The sequence below is a fragment of the Ambystoma mexicanum genome, chromosome 6p, assembly GCF_040938575.1.
Source record: "Ambystoma mexicanum isolate Mex_15411 chromosome 6p, UKY_AmexF1_1, whole genome shotgun sequence".
NCBI classification, from domain to species: Eukaryota; Metazoa; Chordata; class Amphibia; order Caudata; family Ambystomatidae; genus Ambystoma; species Ambystoma mexicanum.
This window is the reverse complement of record NC_090935.1, coordinates 476953526-476981071: the sequence shown is the minus strand read 5'-3', so window position 1 is coordinate 476981071 and position 27546 is coordinate 476953526.

The window sequence follows — 27546 nt, the reverse complement described above, 5'->3', positions numbered from 1 at the left end:
TGGTGACAAAGGTACTGACTTAGAACGTGCAGGACAATGCTAGCAATATGCCGGACAGCAATAACAAAAGTATTGACTTAGAACAAGCAGGACAATGCTAGTAATATGCAGGACAGTAGTAAGGAAAAATTGGCTTTGAACATGAAGGACAGCAGTGACAAAAGTATTGGATTAGAACATGAAGGACAATGGTGACAAAAATATTGGCTTAGAACATGAAGGACAGCCGTGACAAAAGTATTGACTTAGAGCAAGCAGGACAAGGCTAGCAATATGCAGGACAACGGTGACAAAGGTACTGACTTAAAATGTGCAGGACAATGCTAGCAATATGCAGGACAGCGGTGACAAAGGTACTGACTTAGAACATGCAGGACAATGCTAGCAATATGCAGGACAGCAGTGACAAAGGTACTGACTTAGAACATGCAGGACAATGCTAGCAATATGCAGGACAGCAGTGACAAAGGTACTGAGTTAGAATGTGCAGGACAATGCTAGCAATATGCAGGACAGTGTTGACAAAGGTAATGACTTAGAACATGCAGGACAATGCTAGCAATATGCAGAACAGCAGTGATGAAAGTACTGACTTAGAACATGAAGGACAGTGGTGACAAAGGTACTGACTTAGAACGTGCAGGATAATGCTAGCAATATGCAGGACAGCAGTGACAAACGTACTGACTTAGAACATGCAGTATAATGCTAGCAATATGCAGGACAGCAATGACGAAAGTTCTGATTTAGAACATGCAGGACAATGCTAGCAATATGCAGGACAGCAATGATGAAAGTACTGACTTAGAACATGAAGGACAGCAGTGACAAAAGTATTGACCTAGAACAATAGGACAATACTAGTAATATGCAGGACAGCAGTGAGAAAAGTATTGGCTTAGAACATGAAGGACAGCAGTGAGAAAAGTATTGGCTTAGAACATGAAGGACAGCAGTGACAAAAGTATTGGCTTCGAACATGAAGGACAGCAATGACATAAGTATTGACTTAGAGCAAGCAGGACAAGGCTAGCAATATGCAGGGCAGCGGTGACAAAGGTACTGACTTAGAATGTGCAGGACAATGCTATCAATATGCAGGACAGCAGTGACAAAGGTACTGACTTAGAACATGCTGGAAAATGCTAGCAATATGCAGGACAGCAGTGACGAAAGTACTGACTTAGAACATGAAGAACAGCAGTAAAAAAAGTATTGACTTAGAACATGAAGGACAGCGGTGACAAAAGTATTGGCTTTTAACATGAAGGACAGCAGTGACAAAAGTATTGATTTAGAGAAAGCAGGACAAGGCTAGCAATATGCAGGACAACGGTGACAAAGGTACTGACTTAGAATGTGCAGGACAATGCTAGCAATATGCAGGACAACGGTGACAAAGGTACTGACTTAGAATGTGCAGGACAATGCTAGCAATATGCAGGACAGCGGTGACAAAGGTACTGACTTAGAACGTGCAGGACAATGGTAGCAATATGCAGGACAGCAGTGACAAAGGTACTGACTTAGAATGTGCAGGACAATGCTAGCAATATGCAGGACAGTGTTGACAAAGGTACTGATTTAGAACATGCAGGACAATGCTAGCAATATGCAGGACACCAGTGATGAAAGTACTGACTTAGAACATGAAGGACAGTGGTGACAAAGGTACTGACTTAGAACGTGCAGGACAATGCTAGCAATATGCAGGACAGCAATAACAAAGGTACTGACTTAGAACATGCAGGACAATGCTAGCAGTATGCAGGACAGCAATGAAGAAAGTACTGACTTAGAACAGGCAGGACAATGCTAGCAATATGCAGGACAGCAGTGATGAAAGTACTGACTTAGAACATGAAGGGCAGCAGTGACAAAAGTATTGACCTAGAACAATAGGACAATGCTAGTAATATGCAGGACAGCAGTAAGGAAAATATTGGCTTTGAACATGAAGGACAGCAGTGACAAAAGTATTGGCTTAGAACATGAAGGACAATGGTGACAAAAGTATTGGCTTAGAATATGAAGGACAGCCGTGACAAAATTATTGACTTAGAGAAAGCAGGACAAGGCTAGCAATATGCAGGACAACGGTGTGATGCTGGAAATGCATCAGAGGGACAGGGCCTCTGAATCCTTGTCCTTTACTGCTTTTTTATCGTGTGTTCTGTCATGTTTTCTGCCCAGGAGTCCATGTGGGACTCCTGGCAGTGCAGCTCTCTCTTTTGGTTTGGTGAACAGACCCATGGGATACCCTTATGGCACCCATTGGTAGGGGTACAACCCTGTGCCCCTAGTGTATGTTTTTGGGCACCTGTGGGTGGCCCACAGAGCAGGGTATGGGCTGGTGGCAGCTCCATGCTGAATTTGACAGGTGCTCTGGGTGTCCTCCATTTTGGGATACCCAGGCCCTGCCATTGGGATCAGTTGATTCCTGATAGAAAACAAGATGGCCCCTGTGGCCTCTTGCTTTCTATTGCCTGTTATCTTGTTTTCCCAAAGTCCTGGGAAACCCTGCATCTGTCCCTTCCCCCTGACTGGCTGTTGGGTGGAAGTTCCATATATGGTGTTGTTGTGAAGGCCCAGCTAGACTGACTGGAGCCTTCCCAGTGACTGTATGTTGTGGGTACCTCCTGTGGGTGGGACCTGGGTGAATGGAGTGTGTGACCAATATACATTCCTTGTTGTGGTTGTCTGGTTTCTGGCATGAGAGACAAAGACTGAGACAGCCCTGCCCGAAACTGGCCTGAATGCAGTGTGTAGTGTTGAATGGCTGGGTACTTGTCCCAATCCGCATTCCTTGTTGTGAGTGTCTGAAAGGGAGGATTGTGGCCTGAATGCACTGTGTGCCTGATTTGCTGACTGACTGCATGAATGCCCTTCTGTATGATTGGCTGCTGAGTGTGTGCCAGCAGTGTGGATGAGAGACAGAATAGTATATCTGGGGACCTCTCACCACTGGTAATTGTTCAGAAGCAGCCAGAAGTTCAGGAACGTTCAAAAGCGTTCAGAAGCGTTCTGGAGTTGAGTCTCCACTCTAAGAGTAACTGGAACTGCTGATCCTCGACGTCCAGCTGGAAGAAGAAGACTTGCTGTGGCATTTGCTTCGACTGATCCGAAGGCTGCCGAGATCGTCGAAGACTGACCCGAGAGAGGACCTGGTAAGGCACCCTCTTCCCGTGCTCCGAGGGACCATCGAGCACCGCTCCATCTTCGCCGAAGCGCCCTGGAAGACAGACCCTCGAAAGGCTGCCGACCCGAGACGGTACCGCCGAGGAGATCGAAGTGAAGCACCCGGACCTCGCCGCCGTCGAAGTCCATCGCCGTCGACCAGGGTTCGCAGGTTTGTGTAACCACTGGAGGCCCGTCGAAGTTGTGTTGCCCAGCCGTGGGAACCACTTGACGCCGTGCCGCCGACGACCGGAGCCGCCCGCTCCTTTGCCTAAGAACATTCGAATCGAAGGACTCCCTCGTCCGCACCGTCGACCGCTTTATCCGGCCGGAGAAAGTTGAGGACGACCAACGCGCCGAGGAGAAACCTGCCGGTGGGTTTCCCGCCACCCGAAGACCACAAAGACTCGAACGACTTGACGCCCGTGCTGGGCCTCCGTCTCCACAATCTTTGCGGTCCAGAACTATTGTCACCGAGGTGCCCCGCATGCCTCTGCCTTGCAGGACGCCGACGCTCCGACGCCGACGAGCACCGCTCGGACGAAGCTGCCTCCTCATCGACGCCGTTCTACCTTGTTTATCAACGGACGTTCGACGCCCTGTGTCTCCCACTTGAAAGGAAAGGCATTCAAGAAGGGCCGTCGATTCCCCATCGCTGAACGCCGAGTTCCTCGACGTTTCTCGACGCCTCTCGACGATCCGTGACTCCCGCTTGAAAGGGGGTCGCTCAAGAAGGATCTGTCGACGCCTCTTCGAAGGACTCGACTCCACCAGGTACATTGGGGGGGTAAAAACATTATAGGAGGGAATAAGACTTGCAGAACAATATATGGACTGGGCTTGTGCTATACCTTTATTTTACAGGTTGCCCAGGTGGGGGGATCTCCACACAGAACTGTGTCTAGTGGTAGGGGCCAGTATTCTGCCTATTGTTCAACCATCTTATTTTCTCTCCTCTCTCTATTGCTGGTTTCACTCTATTGATCTGTGTGACATTGTTACAGTATTGTTAATGCACTTTAATGAGATCTAATACAAAGGGTGGTACCACTTTAGAATTGTATATATTTGCCATTGTTGATTTTCCTGAGTACAAAGTGAGTTATTATGATAAATGTACATAACCTTGAATATTGATTATATAAAGACTGTGTTCTAACCAATACAGTGTGTGGACATTCCTTTGTGGGGGCTTGGGGACTACACTGTACTTAAGAACCAGCCTGCATCACCTCCTGAGAAGCTAGGCCTTGATTGCTCGTCCATTGCTACCGTAATAGAGAATCTTGGCTGGGGTCCTCTGTGCCTCTCTTCTACCATATAGAGAGCAGAAGTACAGACACCCCCCACCGGTCTTCTTTCACACTGGTGGCAGCGGTGGGATGCTTATGGTTTTAAGAATCAGTGTATAACCGTGCCACTTACAAAGGATATCTGCACTTTATTAAATTAAGGTTTAGTTGTGTACAAGATAACTGCATTACAAACAATGGAGTCTATTGCAAATGGCAAATTGACTCGGATGAGCTTGGAGGCTCTCCAGAGTGCTTGTGAAGCCAGGGAGTTAGACTTTGTGGATAAGTCTAGGGCTGAGCTGATAGCTGCCCTGGTGGACTACCAGACTGATGGTGAAACTCTTGAGGAGGGGGGGAATGCAACCAATGAGGACTCTGCCCCTGGGGTTTCTGCAGAATCTGTTTCTGGGAATGCCGCCATTCCTGCTGCCTCTGTTCCAAACCCCAGCAATTCCTTGGAGCTTGAGTTATTAAGGATGAAATTGGCCTTTGAATACCGCAAGTTGGAAATAGATGCTGAACTTAAGAAAGAGGAGTTGGCTCAACAAGTGGAGCTCAAGAATAGGGATCTTGAACTCAGAAATAAGGACCTTGAACTCAAGAGCCAGGACACTGAATGTCAGAGAATCCAGCTAGAGAAAGCTAGACTGGAGACTTCAGCTAAAACCAGTGAGAGTGTCAGGTCCCCAGCCACCAAGTTTATGAAAGATTTGGTTGGTGTATTTGTGGAGGGTTCAGATATCCTCCAATGGATTGAAGCGTTTGAAATGGCTTGTGCGATTCATGATGTTGATAAAAGAGATTTGGCTAAGTGTTTGTTAAGCAGAGTGCCTCAAACTGGATATGACTGTATTCTGAAGCTGAGTGCGGAAGAAAGGGGTCAGTATGAGTGTATGAAGTCGGCTTTGATTGCCAAGTTTGGCAAGACACCTACCCAATACCTTAGAAGGTTCAGGGATTTTAAGAAGAGAGAGAATGTGTCTTGGGTTGACTGGGTGAGTGCTGCGCACATGAACATGATGGGGTGGATCGATGGATACAAGGTTAAGACTTTTGTTGAATTGTCCCACCTCTTGTTTTTTTAGCATGTTTCTGAAGCCTGTTCACCAGAACTGCGTCAGTATGTGGCTGACCAGAACATTTTGGACCCCTTTAAGCTGGCTAGGTTGGCTGACAAGTGGGTCTCCCACCGGGTGTCCCCTAAGGACTCCAGTGGGAAGGACAAGGACAAGGAAAAGGGGGCCTCTCAGAAAGCTGAGGAGTCCCACAAGCAGTCACAGTCGAGTAAACCTAAACCTTCCTCTCCCAAGACCCAAAAATCTAGTAGGGATAAGTCATCTGGGGGTGGGAATAAGAGCAGTGGTCTACCTGCTGCAAAGCAGGCTCCCAGTGGTTCCAGTACCGTACCCCGCACTCCTGGCGCTTGTTGGGATTGTGGGGCTCTGGATCACAAAAGGGGTGACCCCAAGTGTAAAGGTAAGGCACTTGGAGTACAGGCTGTCAGCCTGACCTACCCTTACCCCGTGTCTGAGGTGGAGGCCACTGTCCTCCCCTCCTCTACCGGGATCACGTTCGGTGCTCCGGTAGAGATTTCCTTAGTGTCCCTTGGGGCCTGGGACCAGTATGCGGAAGTACTGGCGACTATCCCACAGAACACCCGTAGGTTTTTGAGAAGTGTCCTCTTGAATGGCCAGCCTTCTACTGGTTTGAGAGACACTGGGGCAAGCATGACAGTGGTGGACAGGACCCTGCTCAAGCCAGAGGACTATGTAGGTGCTTCTCTGAGAACCACCAGGTTAGCTGGTGGGCCTCCCAAATTATCGCCTGTAGCCTTAGTCACACTCATGATTGGAGACAAGACAGCAAAGCTTCCTGTCCTGGTTCAGGACAATGTCCCTGCTAACATTCTGTTAGGAAATGATCTAGTAGAGTTGGGGTTGATCTCGGATGGTCTTCCCATGACTGCTGCTGCAGTCACTAGGTCACAGGTGACACCGGGTCTGGCTGTGGGTCAGGTACCCGAGCCAAAGGCAAGGCCGAAGGCAAGAAGAAGGAAGACCAAGAAGGCCACCTCTGTGGAGGGAACACCTTCTCTTCCTGCTGTTCCGACAGCACCCATTGGGATCCATGCTCCGGACGGGCTGGGTCCAGTGGAAAACCCAAACTCAACTCCTGTGGGAGAAGAGACAGAAGACTCTCCTGTGGGAGAGGTTCTCAACCCGGAGGATCATCCCGATCTTCAATGCTTGTTAGCTGAAGGGGGACCCTCCCGGGCAGACTTCTGTAAGGGACAGAGAGAGTGCCACTCTCTCGAGGGTCTGAGGAAACAGGCCCTGTCCCAGGCACAAGGAGAAGTGCCTAGGACATTCCTGATTTATTGGGAGGGTGAGCTCCTTGTTAGTGAGCCCACTAAGCCTGAACCTGGTGCCCTCAAGAGGTTGGTGGTACCCCAGGTTTACAGGCCCTTCCTACTGCAGTTGGCGCATGAGGTGCCCTTGGCTGGTCATCTTGGGACCAAGAAGACTAAGCAGAGGCTCTCTGCCCATTTCTACTGGCCATGGATGGGAGTAGAGGTGGAGTCCACTGCAGGACCTGCCCAACTTGTCAGTTGTCTGGCAAGACTGGAGGCAGTGTCATTGCCCCACTGCAGCCATTGCCAGTGGTTGGCACACCATTTGAGAGGGTGGGCATCGACATCGTCGGTCCCCTTGACCCTCCCACTTCAGGTGGACATCGGTTCATCCTGGTCTTGGTAGATCATGCCACCAGGTACCCTGAGGCGATACCCCTTCGGACTGTTACTGCCAAGGTGGTTGCCAGGGCTCTCCTGGGCATTTTCACCCGTGTTGGATTCCCCAAGGAGGTTGTCTCTGAAGGAGGATCCAACTTCATGTCTAGTTACATGAAAACCATGTGGAAAGAGTGCGGGGTAACCTACAAGTTCTCCACCTCTTACCACCCCCAGAACAATGGTCTGGTTGAGAGATTTAATAAAACTCTCAAGGGCATGCTAGGGGCTTTGGAAGAACCCCTAAGGAGGAAATGGGATCTCCTCCTGCCATGCCTGCTGTTTGCTTACAGAGAGGTACCTCAAGAGGGTGTTGGTTTCAGCCCCTTTGAGTTACTCTTTGGACATCCCATGAGGGGGCCCCTCGCCTTGATCAGAGAAGGCTTGGAAGCCACCCCTCCAGGTCCCGCCAAGCAAGTGGGGGACTATGTGTTAGGCCTCAGACGGAGGATGACAAAGATGATGGGCCAGGCAACAGCAAATCTCAAGGCCAGCCAGGAATTGAATAAGTACTGGCATGACCGTAAAGCCTCGCAAGTGGATTGGACTCCGGGACAGGAAATCCTTGTGATGGAGCATACCAAGCCTAGAGCTTTGGCAGACAAGTGGACTGGACCCTTCAGGATCATCTCCAAGATGGGCGAAGTCAATTATCTGGTTGACATGGGAGCCTCTGGGGTAGCCCCTCAGATATTCCATGTCAACAGGCTCAAGCCTTTCCACCGGCGAGCAGAAGTCTCATGTCTCTTGCTAGCTTCAGGGCAAGAAGAGGATGAGAGTGAGCCCCTTCCTGATTTGCTGCATAGCAACCCTCAGGATGGCTCAGTGGAGGGAGTACATCTCTCTCCAGATTTGACAAAAGAGCAACAGAGGGCCTGCAGGGCTTTGCTCCAACAGTATGCCTCTCTGTTTTCACTGACGCCAGGCCTTACACCGTGGTGTAGGCATGAAATTGACACTGGTGACAGTGTGCCTGTCAAAAGCAGGTGCTACCGTATGTCAGATACCGTCAAGAACCACATCCAGGCTGAGGTCGCCAAGATGTTGGATCTGGGTGTTATTGAACCCTCAACCAGTCCTTAGTCCAGTCCAGTGGTCCTTATCCCCAAGGCAAGTTCCCAGGCGGGTACCAAGGATTGGAGGTTCTGTGTGGACTACCGAGGAGTCAATGCCGTCACCAAAACTGACGCACACCCATTGCCCAGGGCTGATGAGCTCGTGGACACCATAGGTGCTGCCAAGTTTGTGAGCACCTTTGACCTTACCTCAGGCTATTGGCAAATAGCTCTGACGGACCATGCCAAGGAAAAGACGGCCTTCTCAACACCTGAGGGACTCTACCAGTTTAGGGTCATGCCTTTTGGGTTGAAGAATGCCCCTGCCACCTTCCAGAGATTGGTCAACCATGCGCTCAGTGGACTGGAAGCCTTTTGTGTGGCTTACTTAGACGACATTGCCGTCTACAGTTCCACCTGGGAAGAGCATTTGACACATCTGGATAAGGTGTTGCAGGCCTTGAAAAGGGCTAACCTCACTATCAAGGCCACCAAGTGCCAGATAGCTCAGGGGAAAGTTACCTATGGTCATGAGGTAGGAGGGGGTCAAATCCAACCTCTCTCCAGTAAAGTACAGGATGTACAGAACTGGGAGACTCCCACTACTCAAACCCAGGTGAGAGCCTTTTTGGGCCTCACTGGGTACTATCGCAATTTCATGGCAGACTATGGAACCATAGCTGCACCCCTGACAGCTCTAACTTCACCCAAACAGCCTAGGAAGGTTAATTGGACCGAAGACTGTCAGAGGGCCTTCGATGGCTTGAAAGAAAGTCTGTGTAGGGCACCTGTGTTGTGTGCGCCTGACTACAGCCGACCCTTTATCGTCCAGACGGATGCCTGCGACACCGGAATTGGAGCTGTCTTGTCCCAGTTAGATGACAAAGGGAGAGAACATCCTATCATATTCATCAGTAGACAACTCAAGGGTAGAGAACTTAGGTGGGCTACTGTTGAAAAGGAGTGTTTTAGCATAGTTTGGAGCCTTAGGCGTTTTAGGCCCTACCTTACGGGGTCTACCTTCAAGGTCCAAACAGATCATAAGCCCCTGAAGTGGCTTATGCAGATGAAGGGTGAGAATCCGAAATTGCTCAGGTGGTCCATTAGCCTGCAAGGGCTAGACTTCACCATAGAGCACAGACCAGGGAAGAGTCACGATAATGCAGATGGCCTTTCCAGAAGGTATGTTGACCGTCTGGATGAGGGTGTCTATCCCGTGGGAGATTAGACACCCTCCACCTCAGTCTGGGGGGGGCGACTGTGATGCTGGAAATGCATCAGAGGGACAGGGCCTCTGAATCCTTGTACTTTACTGCTTTTTATCGTGTGTTCTGTCATGTTTTCTGCCCAGGAGTCCATGTGGGACTCCTGGCAGTGCAGCTCTCTCTTTTGGTTTGGTGAACAGACCCATGGGATACCCTTATGGCACCCATGGGTAGGGGTACAGCCCTGTGCCCCTAGTGTATGTTTTTGGGCACCTGTGGGTGGCCCACAGAGCAGGGTATGGGCTGGTGGCAGCTCCATGCTGAATTTGACAGGTGCTCTGGGTGTCCTCCATTTTGGGATACCCAGGCCCTGCCATTGGGATCAGTTGATTCCTGATAGAAAACAAGATGGCCCCTGTGGCCTCTTGCTTTCTATTGCCTGTTATCTTGTTTTCCCAAAGTCCTGGGAAACCCTGCCTCTGTCCCTTCCCCCTGACTGGCTGTTGGGTGGAAGTTCCATATATGGTGTTGTTGTGAAGGCCCAGCTAGACTGACTGGAGCCTTCCCAGTGACTGTATGTTGTGGGTACCTCCTGTGGGTGGGACCTGGGTGAATGGAGTGTGTGACCAATATACATTCCTTGTTGTGGTTGTCTGGTTTCTGGCATGAGAGACAAAGACTGAGACAGCCCTGCCCGAAACTGGCCTGAATGCAGTGTGTAGTGTTGAATGGCTGGGTACTTGTCCCAATCCACATTCCTTGTTGTGAGTGTCTGAAAGGGAGGAGTGTGGCCTGAATGCACTGTGTGCCTGATTGGCTGACTGACTGCATGAATGCCCTTCTGTATGATTGGCTGCTGAGTGTGTGCCAGCAGTGTGGATGAGAGACAGAATAGTATATCTGGGGACCTCTCACCACTGGTAATTGTTCAGAAGCAGCCAGAAGTTCAGGAACGTTCAAAAGCGTTCAGAAGCGTTCTGGAGTTGAGTCTCCACTCTAAGAGTAACTGGAACTGCTGATCCTCGACGTCCAGCTGGAAGAAGAAGACTTGCTGTGGCATTTGCTTCGACTGATCCGAAGGCTGCCGAGATCGTCGAAGACTGACCCGAGAGAGGACCTGGTAAGGCGCCCTCTTCCCGTGCTCCGAGGGACCATCGAGCACCGCTCCATCTTCGCCGAAGCGCCCTGGAAGACAGACCCTCGAAAGGCTGCCGACCCGAGACGGGACCGCCGAGGAGATCGAAGTGAAGCACCCGGACCTCGCCGCCGTCGAAGTCCATCGCCATCGACCAGGGTTCGCAGGTTTGTGTAACCACTGGAGGCCCGTCGAAGTTGTGTTGCCCAGCCGTGGGAACCACTTGACGCCGTGCCGCTGACGACCGGAGCCGCCCGCTCCTTTGCCTAAGAACATTCGAATCGAAGGACTCCCTCGTCCGCACCGTCGACCGCTTTATCCGGCCGGAGAAAGTCGAGGACGACCAACGCGCGGAGGAGAAACCTGCCGGTGGGTTTCCCGCCACCCGAAGACCACAAAGACTCGAACGACTTGACGCCCTTGCTGGGCCTCCGTCTCCACAATCTTTGCCGTCCAGAACTATTGTCACCGAGGTGCCCCGCACGCCTCTGCCTTGCAGGACGCCGACGCTCCGACGCCGACGAGCACCGCTCGGACGAAGCTGCCGCCTCATTGACGCCGTTCTACCTTGTTTATCGACGGACGTTCGACGCCCCGTGTCTCCCGCTTGAAAGGGAAGGCATTCAAGAAGGGCCGTCGATTCCCCGTCGCCGAACGCCGAGTTCCTCGACGTTTCTCGACGCCTCTCGAAGATCCGTGACTCCCGCTTGAAAGGGGGTCGCTCAAGAAGGATCTGTCGATGCCTCTTCGAAGGACTCGACTCCACCAGGTACATTGGGGGGGTAAAAACATTATAGGAGGGAATAAGACTTGCAGAACAATATATGGACTGGGCTTGTGCTATACCTTTATTTTACAGGTTGCCCAGGTGGGGGGATCTCCACACAGAACTGTGTCTAGTGGTAGGGGCCAGTATTCTGCCTATTGTTCAACCATCTTATTTTCTCTCCTCTCTCTATTGCTGGTTTCACTCTATTGATCTGTGTGACATTGTTACAGTATTGTTATTGCACTTTAATGAGATCTAATACAAAGGGTGGTACCACTTTAGAATTGTATATATTTGCCATTGTTGATTTTCCTGAGTACAAAGTGAGTTATTATGATAAATGTACATAACCTTGAATATTGATTATATAAAGACTGTGTTCTAACCAATACAGTGTGTGGACATTCCTTTGTGGGGGCTTGGGGACTACACTGTACTTAAGAACCAGCCTGCATCACCTCCTGAGAAGCTAGGCCTTGATTGCTCGTCCATTGCTACCGTAATAGAGAATCTTGGCTGGGGTCCTCTGTGCCTCTCTTCTACCATATAGAGAGCAGAAGTACAGACACCCCCCACCGGTCTTCTTTCACAACGGTGACAAAGGTACTGACTTAGAATGTGCAGGACAATGCTAGCAATATGCAGGACAGCGGTGACAAAGGTACTGACTTAGAACGTGCAGTACAATGCTAGCAATATGCAGGACAGCAGTGACAAAGGTACTGACTTAGAACATGCAGGACAATGCTAGCAATATGCAGGACAGCAGTGAAAAAGGTACTGACTTAGAATGTGCAGGACAATGCTAGCAATATGCAGGACAGTGTTGACAAAGGTACTGACTTAGAACGTGCAGGATAATGCTAGCAATATGCAGGACAGCAATGACGAAAGTACTGACTTAGAACATGCAGGACAATGCTAGCAATATGCAGAACAGCAGTGATGAAAGTACTGACTTAGAACATGAACGACAGTGGTGACAAAGGTACTGACTTAGAACGTGCAGGATAATGCTAGCAATATGCAGGACAGCAGTGACAAACGTACTGACTTAGAACATGCAGTATAATGCTAGCAATATGCAGGACAGCAATGACGAAAGTACTGACTTAGAACATGCAGGACAATGCTAGCAATATGCAGGACAGCAATGATGAAAGTACTGACTTAGAACATGAAGGACAGCAGTGACAAAAGTATTGACCTAGAACAATAGGACAATACTAGTAATATGCAGGACAGCAGTGAGAAAGGTATTGGCTTAGAACATGAAGTACAGCAATGACATAAGTATTGACTTAGAGCAAGCAGGACAAGGCTAGCAATATGCAGGGCAGCGGTGACAAAGGTACTGACTTAGAACGTGCAGGACAATGCTATCAATATGCAGGACAGCAGTGACAAAGTTACTGACTTAGAACATGCTGGAAAATGCTAGCAATATGCAGGACAGCAGTGACGAAAGTACTGACTTAGAACATGAAGAACAGCAGTAACAAAAGTATTGACTTAGAACATGAAGGACAGCGGTGACAAAAGTATTGGCTTAGAACATGAAGGACAGCCGTGACAGAAGTATTGATTTAGAGAAAGCAGGACAAGGCTAGCAATATGCAGGAAAACGGTGACAAAGGTACTGACTTAGAATGTGCAAGACAATGCTAGCAATATGCAGGACAGCGGTGACAAAGGTACTGACTTAGAACGTGCAGGACAATGCTAGCAATATGCAGGACAGCAGTGACAAAGGTACTGGCTTAGAACATGCAGGACAATGCTAGCAATATGCAGGACAGCAGTGACAAAGGTACTGACTTAGAATGTGCAGGACAATGCTAGCAATATGCAGGACAGTGTTGACAAAGGTACTGACTTAGAACATGCAGGACAATGCTAGCAATATGCAGGACAGCAATGACGAAAGTACTGACTTAGAACATGCAGGACAATGCTAGCAATATGCAGAACAGCAGTGATGAAAGTACTGACTTAGAACATGAAGGACAGTGGTGACAAAGGTACTGACTTAGAACGTGCAGAATAATGCTAGCAATATGCAGGACAGCAGTGACAAACATACTGACTTAGAACATGCAGTATAATGCTAGCAATATGCAGGACAGCAATGACGAAAGTACTGACTTAGAACATGCAGGACAATGCTAGTAATATGCAGGACAGCAATGATGAAAGTACTGGCTTAGAACATGAAGGACAGCAGTGACAAAAGTATTGACCTAGAACAATAGGACAATACTAGTAATATGCAGGACAGCAGTGAGAAAAGTATTGGCTTAGAACATGAAGGACAGCAGTGAGAAAAGTATTGGCTTAGAACATGAAGGACAGCAGTGACAAAAGTATTGGCTTCGAACATGAAGGACAGCAATGACATAAGTATTGACTTAGAGCAAGAAGGACAAGGCTAGCAATATGCAGGACAACGGTGACAAAGGTACTGACTTAGAATGTGCAGGACAATGCTAGCAATATGCAGGACAGCGGTGACAAAGGTACTGACTTAGAACGTGCAGGACAATGCTAGCAATATGCAGGACAGCAGTGACAAAGGTACTGGCTTAGAACATGCAGGACAATGCTAGCAATATGCAGGACAGCAGTGACAAAGGTACTGACTTAGAATGTGCAGGACAATGCTAGCAATATGCAGGACAGTGTTGACAAAGGTACTGACTTAGAACATGCAGGACAATGCTAGCAATATGCAGGACAGCAATGACGAAAGTACTGACTTAGAACATGCAGGACAATGCTAGCAATATGCAGAACAGCAGTGATGAAAGTACTGACTTAGAACATGAAGGACAGTGGTGACAAAGGTACTGACTTAGAACGTGCAGGATAATGCTAGCAATATGCAGGACAGCAGTGACAAACATACTGACTTAGAACATGCAGTATAATGCTAGCAATATGCAGGACAGCAATGACGAAAGTACTGACTTAGAACATGCAGGACAATGCTAGCAATATGCAGGACAGCAATGATGAAAGTACTGGCTTAGAACATGAAGGACAGCAGTGACAAAAGTATTGACCTAGAACAATAGGACAATACTAGTAATATGCAGGACAGCAGTGAGAAAAGTATTGGCTTAGAACATGAAGGACAGCAGTGAGAAAAGTATTGGCTTAGAACATGAAGGACAGCAGTGACAAAAGTATTGGCTTCGAACATGAAGGACAGCAATGACATAATTATTGACTTAGAGCAAGAAGGACAAGGCTAGCAATATGCAGGGCAGCAGTGACAAAGGTACTGACTTAGAACGTGCAGGACAATGCTATCAATATGCAGGACAGCAGTGACAAAGGTACTAACTTAGAACATGCTGGAAAATGCTAGCAATATGCAGGACAGCAGTGACGAAAGTACTGACTTAGAACATGCAGGACAATGCTAGAAATATGCAGGACAGCAGTGACGAAAGTACTGACTTAGAACATGAAGAACAGCAGTAACAAAAGTATTGACTTAGAACATGAAGGACAGCGGTGACAAAAGTATTGACTTAGAACATGAAGGACAGCCGTGACAAAATTATTGATTTAGAGAAAGCAGGACAAGGCTAGCAATATGCAGGACAACGGTGACAAAGGTACTGACTTAGAATGTGCAGGACAATGCTAGCAATATGCAGGACAGCGGTGACAAAGGTACTGACTTAGAACGTGCAGGACAATGCTAGCAATATGCAGGACAGCAGTGACAAAGGTACTGGCTTAGAACATGCAGGACAATGCTAGCAATATGCAGGACAGCAGTGACAAAGGTACTGACTTAGAATGTTCAGGACAATGCTAGCAATATGCAGGACAGTGTTGACAAAGGTACTGATTTAGAAAATGCAGGACAATGCTAGCAATATGCAGGACACCAGTGATGAAAGTACTGACTTAGAACATGAAGGACAGTGGTGACAAAGGTACTGACTTAGAACGTGCAGGACAATGCTAGCAATATGCCGGACAGCAATAACAAAGGTACTGACTTAGAACATGCAGGACAATGCTAGCAGTATGCAGGACAGCAATGACGAAAGTACTGACTTAGAACAGGCAGGACAATGCTAGCAATATGCAGGACAGCAGTTATGAAATTACTGACTTAGAACATGAAGGGCAGCAGTGACAAAAGTATTGACCTAGAACAATAGCACAATGCTAGTAATATGCAGGACAGCAGTAAGGAAAATATTGGCTTTGAACATGAAGGACAGCAGTGACAAAAGTATTGGCTTAGAACATGAAGGACAATGGTGACAAAAGTATTGGCTTAGAACATGAAGGACAGCTGTGACAAAAGTATTGACTTAGAGAAAGCAGGACAAGGCTAGCAATATGCAGGACAACGGTGACAAAGGTACTGACTTAGAATGTGCAGGACAATGCTAGCAATATGCAGGACAGCGGTGACAAAGGTACTGACTTAGAACATGCAGGACAATGCTAGCAATATGCAGAACAGCAGTGATGAAAGTACTGACTTAGAACATGAACGACAGTGGTGACAAAGGTACTGACTTAGAACGTGCAGGATAATGCTAGCAATATGCAGGACAGCAGTGACAAACGTACTGACTTAGAACATGCAGTATAATGCTAGCAATATGCAGGACAGCAATGACGAAAGTACTGACTTAGAACATGCAGGACAATGCTAGCAATATGCAGGACAGCAATGATGAAAGTACTGACTTAGATCATGAAGGACAGCAGTGACAAAAGTATTGACCTAGAACAATAGGACAATACTAGTAATATGCAGGACAGCAGTGAGAAAAGTATTGGCTTAGAACATGAAGGACAGCAGTGAGAAAAGTATTGGCTTAGAACATGAAGGACAGCAGTGACAAAAGTATTGGCTTCGAACATGAAGGACAGCAATGACATAAGTATTGACTTAGAGCAAGCAGGACAAGGCTAGCAATATGCAGGGCAGCGGTGACAAAGGAACTGACTTAGAACGTGCAGGACAATGCTATCAATATGCAGGACAGCAGTGACAAAGGTACTGACTTAGAACATGCTGGAAAATGCTAGCAATATGCAGGACAGCAGTGACGAAAGTACTGACTTAGAACATGCAGGACAATGCTAGAAATATGCAGGACAGCAGTGACGAAAGTACTGACTTAGAACATGAAGAACAGCAGTAACAAAAGTATTGACTTAGAACATGAAGGACAGCGGTGACAAAGGTATTGGCTTAGAACATGAAGGACAGCCGTGACAAAAGTATTGATTTAGAGAAAGCAGGACAAGGCTAGCAATATGCAGGACAACGGTGACAAAGGTACTGACTTAGAATGTGCAGGACAATGCTAGCAATATGCAGGACAGCGGTGACAAAGGTACTGACTTAGAACGTGCAGGACAATGCTAGCAATATGCAGGACAGCAGTAATGAAAGTACTGACTTAGAACATGAAGGGCAGCAGTGACAAAAGTATTGACCTAGAACAATAGGACAATACTAGTAATATGCAGGACAGCAGTGAGAAAAGTATTGGCTTAGAACATGAAGGACAGCAGTGAGAAAAGTATTGGCTTAGAACATGAAGGACAGCAGTGACAAAAGTATTGGCTTCGAACATGAAGGACAGCAATGACATAAGTATTGACTTAGAGCAAGCAGGACAAGGCTAGCAATATGCAGGGCAGCGGTGACAAAGGAACTGACTTAGAACGTGCAGGACAATGCTATCAATATGCAGGACAGCAGTGACAAAGGTACTGACTTAGAACATGCTGGAAAATGCTAGCAATATGCAGGACAGCAGTGACGAAAGTACTGACTTAGAACATGCAGGACAATGCTAGAAATATGCAGGACAGCAGTGACGAAAGTACTGACTTAGAACATGAAGAACAGCAGTAACAAAAGTATTGACTTAGAACATGAAGGACAGCGGTGACAAAGGTATTGGCTTAGAACATGAAGGACAGCCGTGACAAAAGTATTGATTTAGAGAAAGCAGGACAAGGCTAGCAATATGCAGGACAACGGTGACAAAGGTACTGACTTAGAATGTGCAGGACAATGCTAGCAATATGCAGGACAGCGGTGACAAAGGTACTGACTTAGAACGTGCAGGACAATGCTAGCAATATGCAGGACAGCAGTAATGAAAGTACTGACTTAGAACATGAAGGGCAGCAGTGACAAAAGTATTGACCTAGAACAATAGGACAATGCTAGTAATATGCAGGACAGCAGTAAGGAAAATATTGGCTTTGAACATGAAGGACAGCAGTGACAAAAGTATTGGCTTAGAACATGAAGGACAATGGTGACAAAAGTATTGGCTTAGAACATGAAGGACAGCTGTGACAAAAGTATTGACTTAGAGAAAGCAGGACAAGGCTAGCAATATGCAGGACAACGGTGACAAAGGTACTGACTTAGAATGTGCAGGACAATGCTAGCAATATGCAGGACAGCGGTGACAAAGGTACTGACTTAGAACATGCAGGACAATGCTAGCAATATGCAGGACAGCAGTGACAAAGGTACTGACTTAGAACATGCAGGACAATGCTAGCAATATGCAGGACAGCAGTGACAAAGGTACTGACTTAGAATGTGCAGGACAATGCTAGCAATATGCAGGACAGTGTTGACAAAGGTACTGACTTAGAACATGCAGGACAATGCTAGCAATATGCAGGACAGCAATGACGAAAGTACTGACTTAGAACATGCAGGACAATGCTAGCAATATGCAGAACAGCAGTGATGAAAGTACTGACTTAGAACATGAACGACAGTGGTGACAAAGGTACTGACTTAGAACGTGCAGGATAATGCTAGCAATATGCAGGACAGCAGTGACAAACGTACTGACTTAGAACATGCAGTATAATGCTAGCAATATGCAGGACAGCAATGACGAAAGTACTGACTTAGAACATGCAGGACAATGCTAGCAATATGCAGGACAGCAATGATGAAAGTACTGACTTAGAACATGAAGGAAAGCAGTGACAAAAGTATTGACCTAGAACAATAGGACAATACTAGTAATATGCAGGACAGCAGTGAGAAAAGTATTGGCTTAGAACATGAAGGACAGCAGTGAGAAAAGTATTGGCTTAGAACATGAAGGACAGCAGTGACAAAAGTATTGGCTTCGAACATGAAGGACAGCAATGACATAAGTATTGACTTAGAGCAAGCAGGACAAGGCTAGCAATATGCAGGGCAGCGGTGACAAAGGAACTGACTTAGAACGTGCAGGACAATGCTATCAATATGCAGGACAGCAGTGACAAAGGTACTGACTTAGAACATGCTGGAAAATGCTAGCAATATGCAGGACAGCAGTGACGAAAGTACTGACTTAGAACATGCAGGACAATGCTAGAAATATGCAGGACAGCAGTGACGAAAGTACTGACTTAGAACATGAAGAACAGCAGTAACAAAAGTATTGACTTAGAACATGAAGGACAGCGGTGACAAAAGTATTGGCTTAGAACATGAAGGACAGCCGTGACAAAAGTATTGATTTAGAGAAAGCAGGACAAGGCTAGCAATATGCAGGACAACGGTGACAAAGGTACTGACTTAGAATGTGCAGGACAATGCTAGCAATATGCAGGACAGCGGTGACAAAGGTACTGACTTAGAACGTGCAGGACAATGCTAGCAATATGCAGGACAGCAGTGACAAAGGTACTGACTTAGAACATGCAGGACAATGCTAGCAATATGCAGGACAGCAGTGACAAAGGTACTGACTTAGAATGTGCAGGACAATGCTAGCAATATGCAGGACAGTGTTGACAAAGGTACTGATTTAGAACATGCAGGACAATGCTAGCAATATGCAGGACACCAGTGATGAAAGTACTGACTTAGAACATGAAGGACAGTGGTGACAAAGGTACTGACTTAGAACGTGCAGGACAATGCTAGTAATATGCAGGACAGCAGTGAGAAAAGTATTGGCTTAGAACATGAAGGACAGCAGTGAGAAAAGTATTGACTTAGTACATGAAGGACAGCAGTGACAAAGTATTGGCTTCGAACATGAAGGACAGCAGTGACAAAAGTATTGACTTAGAGCAAGCAGGACAAGGCTAGCAATATGCAGGGCAGCGGTGACAAAGGTACTGACTTAGAACGTGCAGGACAATGCTAGCAATATGCAGGACAGCAGTGACAAAGGTACTGACTTAGAACATGCAGGACAATGCTAGCAATATGAAGGACAGCAGTGACCAAAGTACTGACTTAGAACATGCAGGACAATGCTAGCAATATGCAGGACAGCAGTGACGGAAGTACTGACTTAGAACATGCAGGACAATGCTAGCAATATGCAGGACAGCAGTGACTGAAGTACTGACTTAGAACATGCAGGACAATGCTAGCAATATGCAGGACAGCAGTGACAAAAGTACTGACTTAGAACATGCAGGACAATGCTAGCAATATTCAGGACAGCAGTGACAAAAGTACTGACTTAGAACAAGCAGCACAATGCTAATAATATGCAGGACAGCAGTGAGAAAAGTATTGGCTTAGCGCAAGCAGGACAAGGCTAGAAATATGCAGGACAGCGGCGACAAAAGTATTGACTTAGAGCAAGCAGGACAAGGCTAGCAATATGCAGGATAGTGGTGATTAAAGTATTGATTTAAAAGGCTACTTAAATATAAAACATCTTTACAGAACCTGTTTTTGCATTTACATTGCAACAACGAATCTTAGCCGAAATCCTCAAAGTAATAGTCAATAACTCATGATATATTGCCCTGTTTTCCCATTTCAAGCAGCTCGCCCTTTCCCTTGTTTATGTGTTTAAATGACATCTTCCACAGTAAAGTAAATCAAGGCTCCCCTCTCGCAACTGCTGGAAAACACAAACAATTCCTTGTACACAGCGCCCCTTACAGTAAACAGGGTAATCGCAGGCAAACCTTCCTTTATTTAGGTGAAAGGAGTGTAGAGTTGAGCCTGCTCGTATTGATGTATTCATAAGTCTGTGGAGCGTCTGCTTGTATCCGTTAAAGGCTTTGAAGACTGAGTCCCGCACAGAAAAACAAGACATTCCAAAAGTCACAAGGAGACGCTTAGCTGTTGGGTTTTAGGTGTGCGCGGTGCATTAGATGTACACTCTCTTAGTCGGACAGGCAGATATAATGTATGATCCATATGGGCCCAATTCATGAAATTATTTGCATGGAAAATAGGGACTTGTGCTCCAAACTGCGTGAGGAATCCCGTTCGTCGATCCATGGAATCGAATGCACAGGATTTTCCTTGGACTTGCATGGATTTCGCTGCAGCCCGGCACACCACTGTGAGCGGCCGAGTGCCTTGTGGGAGACACCACACATAGCATGGAAGTGGCTTGCGCAGAGGACAGGTAAGGGGGCGGAACACCGTAAATGGGGAAGAACATGAAACAAAGTGGCCGTTACGAGGGATAGCCAGCAGGTAGTCCATCGCACGCCCACTATTGCGTGGAACAATATGTATTCATGGATCTGACTGCGCAACCTCTCGGCAGGGAAATGGCCACACAATGCCATCAAACTATCCTCTACCCGAAGGCAGGTGTACATACACTTTCGCATAAAATCTCCATGCAGATGTAAAATCGGGCGTCAGATTTAGGGGTGCGTGCACGCCGTTGGGGTTCTGACCGCACTTGAGAGTGCTTGTAAGCAGTGTAGCGGGGTGCAGGATCCATGTACGAGGATTTGCATGCCTGTGTACCGGAAAATTAGGATTTTTAAGATACGTGATACGCGTGTTGAGGCGGTGCTGGGAATGGTTACAGGTGACGCCACGCACCCCTGCCGGGGTGCTGGCCTGTTTGGGGGTACACAAGCTATCTTTCTGGGGTGTATTGCTACGCGTGCGAGGAGTGCGCAAAGGTCTGTTTCCATCGCTGGAATTCTCTGCGTGTGGGCGTTTTGACCATGACTTGCGCATGGGGTTACTTTGCATGGACAATTCAATGTATACGCATGGCACGCAGATTTTCTCATGCGCGACGGGCCATGAAGGTTTGTTCTCGGCACACAGGCTTTGCAGGATCTATGCACACTTTTCCATGAATCAGGCCCATAGGGTATTGTGTATGTGAAAAATTATGCTGCTCGTTACCAGCGTCTGACTGGGACAAAGAATGGACCCGTACACCACAAAGAGGTTGGTGTTAGGCAAGAACTGATGCACTTGGGGGCTGTTTCTGTATCCCTACAGTCCCCATGAGCTCTTGACCCTTGATGTCTGCACTTACCGCTGCACTTGCCACTAGCTGGCCACACTTTTACCTACTGTTTTTATTCTATTTATTTTTTTACTGTTGATCCTATGTATTGCACTACCCCCTCCCCCTACCTGCACTTTCCCCTTTCCCCCTCCTCTGCACTTGCACAATATCAATGTCATCTGGCCTAGTAAGATCACTGCCTCTGTCTTCCCCCTATTCCCCCTCCCTTGCCTAGTCGCGCTTTGAAACACTTGTGTATAGGCGCGTTATAAATTAGAAACAAAGTGTCCATACTTCATGGGCACTCTCGTCCCTTGCACACCTATATTTACTGAAATATTATCAGTCAGATTTCTAGTAGATTTTTATGAAGAATTTTAAGAATTTACATCAATATTACTTCTCACCCGAAAAGAATTAAGAATCTTTGTTATATTTTTGATCAACAGTTTACTCTGAATTTTTATCTGACTACAACCATCAATTTCAATAATAGTATATAACCAACAAAAAAGCAGTCAATTAGCACACATTTTTCTTTTACAAATAATAGCGCTTGACACATTTCGAGAATAAGTTCTCTTCTTCAGGAGCAAGATATCATTTCATCTTCAGTTTTCATAATGCAAACACATTTCTATAAAACAAATTTCAAAAATTCAAATGTTAGTCTGGACTCTGTTTAACTAATTGTTTACTCTCTACTATCGAGAAAAAGTTGTCTTTATAGATACTTCACCTAAAGTCATTCCGCTTGGAGATCGGAGACAAGATTCTGTGATACTTATGTTTAATACTCGGGAGTTACCTGTGGATCATATGTTCATAATATATTACTATTTGAGTATTAAAATACTCTGTGATCTTGTAGTTCTATATGAACCTATTACCTTAATGGTATCCTCAGACTCTAAGAAACGTGGCGTCCCTTCTTCGGAATTCAACCGCAATAACTGGATGATTGGGCGTCTTCCTTTTGTTGTATTATATCAGTGTCCTTTTGAAGTATTATATCAGTGCAGTTTCCTATGAAGGATGTTTAGTATTAGAATCTTATAGTATTTAACGTTCTGGTTAAAGACTCAGCCTTTGGAGTCCCTAGCTCATACTCACCAACATAGTATGGTGACAATATTCCTGGTTGCTGTGTGAATGTAAAAGGATTGAGCTTCCCCTTCTCTTAGTTCGAATATACGAGTCCCTGTACATAAAATGAACGTGTAACGTATGTTCTTAAAGATAAGTTCCATTTTCTATCATTAACAATACTCGTGATGACAATGAGTTACATACATATATATACTCACCAGCAATGTGTGGTGAGGATAGTTAGACTTCTTATTAGGTTGCAGAGACCTCTCTCCTTTGTGGGGCATCGCGTGCCCCTGTGGGCAAAGGAGCGTATCATATTTAGCTGTGTGATCGGCATTGTCAATAGGGATCTAGCTGTTAATTGAATTATCACTTTACTCTGCGCATTTCTTACCTTTGTAACAGGAGAGTAATTAGAGAATAGTTGCGTTGCCTGCGAGACCTCAGCGGACTCGCAACGGTACTTCTGTGTTGTAAGCTGTTACTAAGCAATAGCTTGCTTTTCTATTCAACGTGCGAACGCGTTGCGTTTGCACATTAGAGTTGTTTAGCCTGTTGGGATTTGAAGTTTGTGTCTGGATGGAGGCTCCCACCGGCATTGTGTTGATTGATTACTTCACAATATAACGATCTAGTGGTCCTGAAGTATGGACACTTTGTTTCTAATTTATGTTTTAACTTTTGATGCCAGAGTCATAGATTTCTCCCTTGCACCCTTAACAGAGTGTAAATCCCATTTTCATCATTTCTAGCTTTACATACTCTAAAACAATAACCTGCCATTCTAACACTTGGTGTACTTAACCACTTCCCAATCTTGTGTAGGCACATTATAAATGCTATTTCATATATCATATCATGTACTACTAACACTGTGTGAGACTACACCACCCTTGTCTACTTGGCATTAGGTAACCCACCTTTTGGTATAGGGCTGTACTACACAGGTTGGTGGTCTGACTGAGAATCCAGGCCTATCTCAAGAGGGGTAAATCTGAGCTGTAGAGCTGTAGCAATGAAATTTGCAAATGCAAGTAACCAAGTAACGCATATCTTGGATACCAGTTGGGCTTCCTTCACTCCTTTTTTTATTTTTTTTTAAACCTTTATTTTTGCATTTTTCCAAACTTGTTACATTAACATTCACACCACAAAGAGGATTGTTCCCAATGTGCCCGACCCACCTCCCCCACCACCCCCCCGCTCCCCCTCCACTCAGTCTGTCAACCCTCGCCGTAGTTGGTCCCATCCTCCATGTGGGTAAGTACTTATGCCAGGGTTTTTTGGCTCGGCCAAGGTTTGTGTCCCTGCATTAGATGCCGAGTTCCCCCGTCGAGGACGATGCATCATCAGCTGTTTCGTTGATTAGGAATGCCACAAACCGGCCCCAATGTCGGGAGGGTGTGCGTGTTGTTGCAGTGTTTTAATGAAATCAGACTCGATGTCTTGGCAGTAAAGGATGTCTTTCCGCCAGTCTGCTACCGTTGGGACTGGCCCCGCACCCCAGGTCATGGCGACTCTTCTGCAGCCCAGGACCAGTAGCTCCCTTGGTAGTTTCCTCACGGCTGGTGAAAGTTGTTGCGTCATCCCGAGAAGTGCCACCGTCGGGACGGGTTGTGTTTCTTCCCCTATAATTGTTGAGGTGGTCTGAAGGACTTGGGACCAAAAGGGTGATAACTTGGGGCAGTCCCATGCAAGGTGTACAAAGTCTGCAGTTAAGTTTTCACATCTCTCGCATTTTGCCGGTGAATCTGGATGTTGTTTGCTCTTTTTAGTGGGGGTAAAGTATGTCTGATGGAGAAAATTGAAGTGAATTTGCTTGAAACGCAAGTTTAGTGCTATTTTTTGTGTTTGTCGTAGTATAAATGTCCATTCCTCCTCAGGGATCGCTGCTTGAAGGGATATTTCCCATCTAGTTTTCGTGCAAGGGTTAATGGTTGCTGTGTCAGTTAGGATACATTTATAGATGGTTGAAACTAGTCTTCCCTCACCCTGCGTTTGGATCACGTTGTGCAATAATTGCCAAGTCGAGGGTTCACATGGGAAGGTGGGAAAGAGTGCTTGGAGGGTGTATCTAGTTTTAATATAAAGAAACTTATCTAAGGCAGTAGTGCCTCCTCTCTCTGTTACCTGTTGTGGAGTCATAAAGATACCTTCAGATCTCACTGAGACCTTGTATTTTAATGCAAGTCTCATCCAGACCGCATATGTCGTGAGGACAACCTTCATAGTATTATAGGGCACTGGGAGCTGACTAATGACCACCGCCCTCAGCAGGTTAGGAGTCGCCAGGGCCTGCTCTATTTGTACATGGGATCTGACAAGGTGAGTGTTGTACCAGTGGCCGAGGAACTGTGCCTGCGCCGCCCAATAATATCTCTCTAGGTCCGGGAGAGCGAGTCCCCTGTTGGATACCGGGAGCATCAGGGTTCAATGAGCCACTCTGGCGGGTTTGCCTGCCCATAGGAGTTCTAGGACAAGACTCATGAGTTTCCTCAGAAAGGGTTGTGGGATAAGAATGGGAATGTTAGAGAAAAGGTAAAGAAGTTTCGGCAAAATTAGCATTTTAACTAAGGAGGCCCTGCCCCACAGGGTTAGCGGGAGAGATTTCCAATTGTTAACCTTCTCCTGGAGTATTTTTAATGTTGACTCGTAGTTGTCTCGAAAGACTTTGTGGTAGTTTAGTGAGATTAATATTCCTAGATAGCGTACCAGTGAGGTTTCCCATGTAAAGTGAAAGTCGTCAGCAAATGGTGCAGCGGCGGGCTGAGCGGGAATATTATTGATTTGGTATGATTCATTTTTAACCCGCAGATTGCCCCAAATTTAATTACCCCTCTCATTACTGGGTTCAGGTTTTCAGCAGGGTCATGGATGAACAGTGCTACATCGTCAGCATATAGGGATATGATCAGCCTGTGCGGGCCGATGCTGAGTCCCTGATGGAGCTGATTGGATCGTAGGGACGACACCAGAGCTTCCATTACTAATGCAAATATCAATGCTGACAGAGGGCAGCCTTGCCTGGTACCCAGTTGTAGCTTGATGGGAGTCGATCTCGTCGATCCTACTACTATTGTCGCCTGGGGATTGTTGTAAAGTAGGGATGTAAGTTTAATGAAACGGGCTACTAGGCCCATCCGAGTGAGTACTGCGAATAAGAAGGGCCATTCCACTGAGTCGAAAGCCTTCTCGGCATCAAGTAAAACAGTGACGGCTTGGTGATTGTGGTTGAGAGCCTCCATGACCCCGAACAGCCTTCTGATGCCGAATGTCGTGTTGCGGCCTGGTACAAAGCCGGCCTGATCCGCAAGTACGAGACCCGGCATCAGTGGCAGCAGCTTCTTGGTAAGTATTTTCGCCAGTATTCCCGTAGATCTTTTTCTATCCAATATAGCTCAGTGTCTGTGGTGTATTTAGAGGTGTAGAGGTCTTGGTAGAAGGATCGGAATGTGTCTGCTATTTCTTCATCTGTGTGCACGGTTGGGCCGTGACTCGAGCGTATTCTCTCGACCGTTGTGAGCTTCCTGTCAGCATTTACTAGCTTCGCTAGGAGGGCGCCAGGTTTTTGGCCTTCGCCGTAGTGACAGAGCTGGCTGTTCCAGCCTAGGAGTTTTATTTCTCGTCCTGCTTGACCTGAACGTTTGTAGTTCTTTCTTAAGAGCGGCCTGGACTGCAGAGTCGTCCGCGGCAGAGAGTTTAAGCTCGAGGGTTTTTAAGCGCTCTTCACTGGAGGTTAGCTCTTGACGGATCAGTTTAAGGATGCCGTTCTCTTTGGCAAGGCAGACCCCTCTCACGAAGCACTTCAGTGCCTCCCAGATTGTGCCCGCCGAAGTCACCGAACCCATATTGTTTTCCAAGAATGTTGAGATCTCATCGCGTAGCTCTGAGGCGAACACTTGGTCCTGCAGTCAGCCCGGCTTGAAGCGCCAATGTAGCAGGCGAGACTTGTAGGTGGCTGGATTGCAAATGAGGGTTACTGGGGAGTGATCATAAAGGGTTTTCAGTAATATTTGGCAGAGCCCTGGCTGGAGCGAAGCTCCGGCGGAGATAAAAAGGTAGCCTATTCTGGAGTTGGTGTTGTGCATTGCTGAATGAAATGTGCAGTCGCGCTGTTCCCAGTTATTATGGCTCCATGCGTCTACCAAGTTATAAGCTTTGCAAATTTCCTGTATTTGGAGGGCGGCCTTGGAGATCGGCAGTGTTGTGTTTCTCAACCTGTCCTTAGCTCGTTCTAGGGCAGTATTGAGATCACCTCCCCAGATGATCGTTCCCGCTGCCTGTGTTGCGAGGTGAGTGAGCACCCAGTCAAAGTTATTTGCTCCATCAACATTGGGTCCATATGAGTTGACTAAAGTGACCTCTTTTCCTTCCACTATCCCTCTCACCAAGAGGGATCTCCCTTTGGTGTCCCTTATGGAGTTTACCAGTGAAAACCGGGATCGCCTGTTGATCAGGATTGCCACTCCTCTGGCGTAGGCTGAGTACGAGGAGAAGTACCTATGACAGCCCCAGCTGCGGGCCCATTGGTGTTCCTTTTCGGGAAGAAGATGCGTTTCTTGGAGCATGGCAACGTCTATATCATGTCTCTTCAGGTATTGCAGGAGCTTCCTTGTTTTTGAGGGGCGATTGCCCCCTCTAATGTTCCAAGTGGTGAACTTGAATTATTCGCTTATTGTGAATATTTATGCTGCTATTGTTAGGTTTGACATGAGGGATCTTCTGGTATTGATGGTAGTGTCGGCGACTGACACCTGCCGGTCTCCAGAGCAAG